The sequence below is a fragment of the Nematolebias whitei genome, chromosome 16, assembly GCF_014905685.2.
Source record: "Nematolebias whitei isolate Nwh7 chromosome 16, NemWhi1, whole genome shotgun sequence".
Classification (NCBI taxonomy): domain Eukaryota; kingdom Metazoa; phylum Chordata; class Actinopteri; order Cyprinodontiformes; family Rivulidae; genus Nematolebias; species Nematolebias whitei.
The window spans coordinates 40,046,801-40,056,451 of record NC_056513.1 but is presented as its reverse complement, the minus strand read 5'-3'; the positions used below and the strand labels follow the sequence as shown (position 1 = coordinate 40,056,451).

General features: G+C 42.8%; 1 protein-coding gene across 1 annotated transcript in view; it reads left to right on the top strand.

The window, feature by feature from the left end:
- LOC119422513 (slit homolog 1 protein) overlaps nucleotides 1-9,651 on the top strand; it is a 285,059-nt gene that overhangs the window by 98,979 nt on the left and 176,429 nt on the right. The gene's annotated exons all lie outside the window — the stretch shown is intronic.

The following is a 9,651-nucleotide window of genomic DNA, read 5'->3' as shown; positions in this document are numbered from 1 at the left end:
GGTCGGGTGCAATGTGGGATGGGTGGTGGTCGAGGGCGGGGACCCTGGCGGTCTGATCCTCAGATACAGAAGCTGGCTATTGGGACGTGGATTGTCACCTCACTGGTGGGGAAGAAGCCTGAGCTGGTGTGTTAGGTTGAGAGGTTCCGGCTAGAAATAGTCAGACTCACCTCGAGGCATGGCTCTGGCTCTGGAACCAGTTTCCTTGAGAGGGGTTGGATACTCTTCCACTCTGGAGTTGCCCCTGGTGAGAGGCGCCGAGCAGGAGTGGACATACTTGTTGCCCCCCATCTTGGTGCCTGTACGTTAGGGTTCACCCTTGTGAATGAGAGGGTAGTATCCCTCTGCCTAAGTGTGGGGGGATGGGTTCTGACTGTTGTTTGTGTTTATGCACCAAACAGCAATTCAGATTACCCACCCTTTTTGGAGTCCTTAGAGGGGGTACTGGAGAGTGCATCTCCTGAGGACTCCCTTGTTCTGCTGGGGGACTTCAACGCTCATGTGGGCAATGATAGAGAGACCTGGAGGGGTGTGGTTGGGAGGAACGGCCCACCTGATCTGAACCTGAGTGGTGTTCTGTTATTGGACTTCTTTGCTCGTCGTGGATTGTCCATAACAAACACCATGTTCAAGCATAAGGGTGTCCATATGTGCTCTTGGCACCAGGACACCCTAGGCCGCAGTTTGATGATCAACTTTGTTGTCATCTCATCTGATCTGTGGATGCATGTCTTGGACAGCGGAGGTGAAGAGAGGGGCGGAGCTGTCCACTGACCACTACCTGTTGGTGAGTTGGCTCAGATGGTGGGGGAGGATGCCGGCCAGACCTGGCAGACCCAAACGTATTGTGAAGGTCTGCTGGGAACGTCTGGCAAAGTTTCCTGTGAGACGGAGCTTTAACTCCCAACTCCGGGAGAGCTTTGAACACGTTCCGGGGGAGGTGGGGAACATTGAGTCCGAGTGGGCCATGTTGCCTCTATTGTCAAGATGGCTTATCGGAGCTGTGGCCGCAAGGTTGTGGGTGCCTGTCGCGGCAGTAACCCTCATATGGTGGTGGACACCCACAGTGAAGGATGCTGTCAGGCTGAAGAAGGAGTCCTATTGGGCCTTTTTGGCCTGTGGGACCCCAGAAGTAGCTGATGCATACTGGCAGTCAAAGTGGCATGCAGCTCGGGTGGGCGCTGAGGCAAAAACTCGGGCGTGGGAGGAGTTTGGAGAGGCCATGGAGAATGACTTCCCTACGGCTTCGAGGCGATTCTGGTCCACCATCCACGTCTCAGGGCAAAAGCGGTATGCCACCAACACTATTTATAGTGGAGGTGGTGTGCTACTGACCTCAACTTGGGATGTCGTCGGTCAGTGGGCAGAATACTTTGAAGACCCCCTCAATCCCACCGGCATGTCTTCCACTGAAGAAGCGGAGTCTGGGGACTTTGTGTCGGGCTCTCCAATCTCTTGTGCTGAGGTCACCGAGGTGGTTAAAAAGCTCCTCGGTGGCAGGGCCCCAGTGATGGATGAGATTCTCCCGGAGTTCCTTAAGGCTCTTGATGTTGTGGGGTTGTGTTGGCTTACATGCCTCAGCAATATTGCATGGACATTGGGGGCAGTTCCCCTAGATTGGCAGACTGGAGTGGTGGTCCCCCTATTATAAAAGGTGGACCGTAGAGTGTGTTCCAACTACAGGGGGATCACACTCTTAAGCCTCCCTTATAGGGTCTATTCAGGAGTTCTGGAGAGGAGGGTCTGTCGGATAGTCGAACCTCGGATTCAATAGGAGCAGTGCGGTTTTTGTCCTGGTTGTGGAACACCGAACCAGCTCTACACCCTCAGCAGGGTCCAGGAGGGTGTGTGGGAATTTGCCAAACCAGTCTATATGTGCTTTGTGGACTTGGAGAAGGCATTCGACTGCGTCCCTCAGGGAGCCCTGTGGAGGGTACTCCGGGAGTATGGGGTATCAGGCCCTTTGATACAGACTGTTAGGTCCCCGTATAACCAATGTCAGCGCTTGTTCCGCATTGCTGGTTGTAAGTCGGGCTCATTCCCAGTGAGAGTTGGACCTATGCCAAGGTTGCCCTTTGTCACTAATTCTGTTCATAACTTTTATGGACAGAATTTCTAGACACAGCCACGGTGTTGAGTGGATCTGTTTTGGTGGCCTTAGGATCACTTCTCTATTTTTTGCAGATGATGTGGTCCTATTGGCTTCATCAGGTCGTGATCTACAGCTTTCCCTGGAGCAGTTAGCAGCCAAGTGTGATGCGGCTGGGACGAGGATCAGTTCCTCCAAATCCAAGGCCATGGTCTTGAGCCAGAAAAGAGTAGAGTGCTCTCTCCATGTCGGGGGTGGTCCTGCCCTAAGTGGAGAAGTTTAAGTATCTTGGGATCTTGTTCACAAATGAGGGAAAAATGGAGCGTGAGATCAAAAGGCAGATAGGTGCAGCATCGGCAATGAAGCAGGCGCTGTACCGGTCTGTCGTGGTAAAGAGAGAGGGAGACATCTGGTTTCACCGGAGGACCGAGAGAAAAAAACAAACAAACAAACAAACAAACTCACCAGTTCCCACTTTTAGAATACAGTCAGCTGAAGGTTTTTTCACAAACAAAGCCATCTAAAAGTTGAGAGGCATATCAGTCAGAAATGGCAACATAATAATATAGGCATTAGATGAAGGGCTTTCAGTGGCTTAAAGGCTATGCAGCAGCTAGCCTCCCACACAGCCTGGTTGTGATTCACTGCACAATCTGTTCTGGGACAGAAAGCACGATCCATACCGTGCACCTGTACTGTGGACACAGAAGAATTGCACCCAGAATATCTTGTAATGAAGAGGAGATAACTGCGCATGTACAACTTTTAACGAGAGTTTATGGGCAAAGATGTTTGCCCCCCCCAGGGTGGAAATAGGTCATCAGTCACAATGTTTTTGAAAGAAACAACATTACTCATCATTAACTATAAAATATTTATCTTACATAACTAAAAATTATATATACACTGTATATTTCAAAATATTCTTATTTTATTATTTCATTATTATTTTTATTTTTTTGTCTTCAAGGTAATATGGTGAGTCGTGTGAGTGATGGGGCGGCGCCCTAGTGCCCTCTACTGACCAGCTGCCACCGACTTAAGGTCATGGCTTGAAAATGTCATCAGAACGACTCATTATCAGAAAAAAAGGGATATAAAACCCTGAGTTTCACAATTCAGACACCCTCCTCTCCATGTCTGCAGTCTAAACATCACCAACATGATTTTAGACAAGGGACAGCCCTGGTGTAATTCAACCAGCCCCAAGGAGAAAGTTGACTTTGTATCAAGAATGTAAACACAGCTTCTGCTTTGGTTATACAGGGACTAGAAATAGCTCTTAAAAGTTATCCTGGAACCCTATATTCCCACAGATTTTCAAAAACATGTAGACTGGAGAGTCAAACTTTCATGACCCCCTTAGTAACTCTGCAGAAATTAATATTTGGTCCACTGTTCCATGACCAGGATGAAAGCCACACTGCTCTTCCAGGATTTAAGGTTCAGAAATTGGTCATAGCAACTCTTCCAGCATCTTGGAGTAAACTTTCCCAAGATTGCTAAGAAGTGTGATTCCTTAATAATTGGACCACACTCCTTGGTCCCTGATTTTATTATTATTATTTTAATATATGGGACCACCACCAGGGTCTCCTTTTTCACAGATGCTGTCTTGGTCATCTCTGTGACATGTCAACCATGACAGCCCCTCAACAGAGCCTACAGGGCAAATTGTGTCCACTCTCCGTGTCCTGCCACCTGCAAACTTTTTGACAACTTTTTTGTCCTGCCAAGGGGAGTGCTCACACTCTGCCACCTCAAAGATGGACATGGCTGCTAGAGGATCCTCAAAGTGTTTTTCCTTGTTCTTTATGAGTCTTGTTGCTGGCTAGAAACTTGTTTGAGGCCAACCATGTCCTTCTCCATGGTCTGAATTCTTCGCATGCTTGGGTTTTTGATTCTGCAACCACAGAAACTACAGTTCTTATGGCTCAGTCAATTTTGTGTTGTGTTCGAGAAGTGAAAGAGAAGTGTGGTTTTGTTATCGAAGTGTCCCATAATGGCAGAGCTTAAATAATAATTTGGGTTTCTTCATTAAAACAGCAGTTGTCAAGTCTGCATCTACATTTTTACTTGTCTTGACAATTTTTTTTTCATATTTATTAACAGCTTTCTCTTCTTTTGTCAGCATTTCTATTCATTTATTTTGCATCCACATCAGGTACGGGTGAACTGGACACAGAAGCACCTGAGTCTGTTTACGTTATAATTGGTGTTTCTAACACGTGCATCACTGACCACCCAGACACAGTAGGGGAGATTGTCTCTGCATGTCGTCTCCTGCTTTCAAACACCCTGCCTCCGTGTATATCCCTCATTGCCTCTTTCACTGGTTGTTTTATGTCCCAGACACTGTTGCACATCAAGTTGCATCAGCAAAGTGATGCCTTTGCATTTAGGGCAAACTGGAAACTGTGTCAAGTTTAGGTATTGTTTTCAATACTTTTGACTTGATTTATTTATTTTTTTGCTGAGTTGCTGCTTTTTATTCCAGCCACATGAATCTATAACAAAGCCAGACTGTGCTTCAGTTCCCAAAGCAGATATTACCTTTCAAGTGGATAGACGACATCCCAAATGAAAGTGTGCTGTACAATAACGGTCACGAGCTTTGGGAACTCTTCCCACCAACAGAGCAGGAGAAGTTTAACTTTGATCTTACTCATATTAGAAACCAGATGCCTGCACTTCCTCTTAGATCTGTTTTCTTACTTTAGAAAATCTGCAAGTTAGGAAGAGCTTCTTTGGAAGAGGATGGGGATCTTTCAGTCAAAGGGGACAGATATACTTTGTGTTATATACAGTATATATATATATATATATATATATATATATATATATATATATATATATGCATTCTCATTCAAAATTTATACTGTGATGTAGACCGCTCCTGAAGAAACTTTGACAGGGACTGCCATATTGCGGCCATTTTAATTTTGGGATTTGACCGCACTAAGTGTTGGGGTTCACTCTCATCTACCACTGCACAAAATATCTGCTCAATATGGCAAAAAAAAAAAAAAGAGCAACAAAAAATCAATGAGTTATAGGCTTTGTAAAATTTAAGCTATGGTGGCCATCTTGGATTTTTTATTTGAATTCTGTATTTACTGGGTATTGTGCTCAGCTACCACCACACCAAACTTCAGCTTAAAATCTCTAAAAATGGCTGATGTATAATGTTTCCTTTTTAGCTCAGGTGGCCATTTTGGATTTTGGTTTTGCAATCAGAGTCTGTTAGGGATTATTCTCAGTTACCAATACACCAAATTTCAGCTATAGCTCTAAAAATCTCTTGCGTTATATCTATTTCAAATTAGCTTTGGTGGCTGGTTTTTTTTTAGATTTGAATTCAGAATGTGTTGTTTATCACTGTCCGGTACCGCCACACCAAATTTCAGTTCAATATGTTGTAAAATAGCTGAGTTATCATACAGTTTTCCTTTTAGCTAAGGCAGCCATCTTGGATATTTGTTTTCTGAGGTAGATGTGGCAGCCATCTTGAACCAAAATGGCTCCAAAAGTTAATCAGTGTTTTGGTCAGAGACCTCTCCCCTCTAGGTCTCCTCATGTGGCAGTTAGAGGCTGTGAAGAGTTCTGTCTGTGTTTTTCAATGTGAAAAATGGCGTCTTTGTTTGAAAATTACGTCGCCATGGTAACTTGAAATGCCACTAAAAGTAACAGCACACATTACGGTGCCAAGCCGGTCGTTTTGAGGTAACATTTGTGGGAGTTCACATTGTGGTTCGGGCCACAGAGTAAGACCCTTTTCAGGTGGATAATCGAGGTGGCTGCCTTGGCTATGTGCCTGTACTCTGCATTGACAATAAAGTTGACTCTAATCTAATCCAGCCTAATTTGTTTGATGACCACTTAAGCACATTTTACATTCACTAAAAGGCCAAGGCTTTCCAGTCAGATTTGTTCTACCTCAAACTTGTCATAAATTCATTCAACCTTTATTTAGACGGTAAATCCCATTGAGCCTCGAGGACTCATTTACAAGAGAGACCTGATTTCATCAAAGAAAGATGACAACAATGGACAACAACAACAACAACAATAAACAGTTATAAAAGAGGCATACAGATTAAATGTCGACAAAACCAAAGGGATGCTTTTTTCAAATAGGAAGTTGGTCCCAGCAGTTCTTCCGCTGATTTTATCCTCAAATGGTGTCCCCATTGAGTTTGTTGATTCCTATAAATATTTGAGTATCTTGGTCGACTCACATCTCTCTTTTAAGCTTCATGAGGAAAACCCAGTAAAGAAACTGAAAGTTAAACTGGGTTTCTTTTTCAGAAACAGATCCTGTCTAACTCTGAATGTTAGGAAACACCTTGTAACTGTGACTTTCCTTCCCTCCATTGATTACAGTGACATTATTTACATGAACGCTCCTACAAGAACCCTACAGATGTTGGATGCTGCAGATGTTGGATGCTGCAGATGTTGGATGCTGCAGATGTTGGATGCTGCAGATGTTGGATGCTGTCTATCATGGTGCACTAAGATTCATAACCGAATTTGGCTCTGCACCGTTTTTATTATTTTTTATTGATGTTAATGTTTTAACAACTGTTTGATGTGTTTAAATGTTCTTGATTTTATATGTACAGCACTTTGTGTGGCTGTGTTAAAGGGCTTTATAAATAAAGTATTATTATTATTATTATTATAACTGGCTGTAACTACTGTACCACCACTGCACCCAGTATCCACTGGTTAACTGGTCACCATTAACTTCACACAGACTCTCCCACTGGTACATCTTCATCTTTAAATCACTTCCTGGTCTGCTGCCTTCATACATCTCCTCCTACATGTCTCTGCGTGAGTGCAGCTACAGCGTGCGCTCTCAGGACATCATTACCTGCAGTGTTCCCTCAGTGAGGACTGAACTAGGCAAAAGGACCTTCTCCTACTCCGCTCCTGTTTCCTGGAACATCTTGTAAAAAGACCTGAAGATCCTGACCTTTGACCTCTCTAAGTGGCTTCAAACATCTGTTCAGTTCCTGGAAGAACCAGCACCAGGTCTCTCTTGTAAATGAGTCCTCGAGGCTCGGTGGGTTTTACCTGTAGAAATAAAGGTTGAATGAAAAAAACACAGACAAGTTCCTGTTTTTAGTTTTCTACACCGCCTTATGATCTAGATGTTTTTTCTTTCTTTTCACTACTTTTCCTTTTGATTGTCCTTTTAGTTGCTATTGTGTTTTGATTTGTTTAAAAAAAAAAAAGAAATTTAAATCTGTATGCCTCTTTTGTCACTGTATTTTGTTGTCGTTGTTGTCATCAGTGTTTGTTAAAATCAGGTGTCTCTTGTAAATGTCCCCGAGGCTCGGTGGGATTCACCCGTCTACAGGTTGAATGAATGAAATCTTTGTTGAGGTTGTCTCCGCGGTGTCAGTCCTGACTTTACTCAGGTGCTGTCAGTCTGGACTGGACACAGACACACTATAGCAGCAAGTTAAACCAAATACTAACATGTAGGATGCAGTTTGGTGTAAAAACAAACAAACAAACAAACAAAACACCACTTTTGAAAATGAGATTATCACACATTAAATGTTGCACATTATTGATTATTGTTTTTGCTCATTTTCTTAATCCCCTATCTTCTTTAATCAGTGGAGGTGCATGGATTTTACACCTAGGCCTTCAATTGTGCCTGAATTGATCCATGTTTTGATTATTGTCAGTTTGAACAGAAACCATCAATAATACACAGAATCACATGGTGCTGCATCACATGCAGATTTCTCATGTAGCCAAAATAAATGCCATTACAGAAACAAAAAACTTAATTTACACAATTCAACAAGTTTTCTTGCTGCAGCAACAGCTGCACCACACACATATTAACCAAAAGCATCAATATAGATGTAATGAACTTGACAAAAAGTAAAATATTTAAATAAAATTAATTTTACTAACCACAAGTTTTGATAACCTGTGCACAAACTCCACCCTCCTTTCCTCCGTCAAGAGTTCAGTTCCTCTGTCCTCCAGGTCACCATGGCATTTTTGTTTCAACATGAAGTCCTTTTTTATGGCCATGAAAGTTAGCGCTGAAAGTCCAGTCTGTTCTGTTTTGTTTCTGACATAAGTTTTGTTCATATCACTTCAGGGGAGACCATGTCTGCTCGATCTTTAGCGTCTGTATGTTGCTTCAGGTGCTGTTTCCTGGCTCTGAACGTGCTCTCTCTGTCTGTCCAATCAAACAACGTGAAAAGGCTGACGCCTGCTAGAAGGCCCTGGAGTTACAAACTTACCTGATTGGTCAAAGCAACAGTTTCATTGCCGTTTGTTTTAACCTTAAAGACATAAAAACCTGGATGACCCTTAATTTTCTCCTGTTGAACAGACAAGACTGAGGTTTTGGTTTTTGGACCTGAGCACCTTAGGAATGAATGTTTCAGTCTTTCTCCCTCCTTAGATGCATTAATCTGTCCTCCAACTCTAATGTTAAAAATCTTGGTGTTATTTTTGATCAGGACATGTCTTTTATCCCCCACATTAAAAACATTACTAGAACCTCCTTCTTCCACCTGCGTAATATCACTAACATTAGAAACATCTGATCTAAAGATGATGCAGAAAAACTGGTCCATGCATTTGTCACGTCTAGACTGGACTATTGCAATGGTTTATTATCTGGGTGTCCAAATACTTCTTTAAAACGTCTTCAGTTGATCCAAACTGCTGCTGCCAGAGTCTTAACTGGAGTTACTGGGAGAGATCATATTTCTCCAGTTTTAGCTTCTCTCCATTGGCTCCCTGTCAAATCCAGAATAGACTTCAAAATCTTACTTCTAACCTACAAAGCCCTCAACAACCTAGCTCCATCTTATATTACAGATCTTATTGTTCCATATTTTACTAACAGAGCACTTCACTCTCAGACTGCAGGTTTACTTGTGGTTCCTAGAGTTTCCAGCAGCAGAATGGGAGGAAGATCTTTCAGTTCTCAGGCTCCTCTCTTGTGAAACCAACTTCCAGTTTCTGTCCATGAGGCTGACACATTATCCAGTTTGAAGACTTTACTTTTTGATAAATCCTATAGTTAGGGTCGGCTTGTTATGCTCTTATAAATAGGCTTAAACTACTAGAGGACAAAACACCACATAGTATCAGAGTCAGAGTCAGAGTTTCTTTATTGTCATTCGCACCTCATGTGGTACATGTGGTGGAGCGAAATTATGTACACAGGGTCCCAGTTACATCCAACAATAAAATGTCTAAGAAAAACAGTAATAACATCTAAGATATGAACTAAGAAAAACATCAACTAAATATACACTAAGCACTCATAACATAAAACATTGAACATCAGCACAAACATGAACATGAGTCTGTGAGCAGATGTGCACGCATGAACACATCAACATTGAAACAGATCAGCAGCAACATGAAACAGATCAGCAGCAGCATGAAACAGATCAGCAGCAACATGATATGGTTTTTCACAGTGATTATTCTAGTTAGAGATTCATGAGTCTAACAGCCTCAGGGTAGAAGCTGTTCCTCAGTCTAGTGGTTCTACACTTAATGCTCCT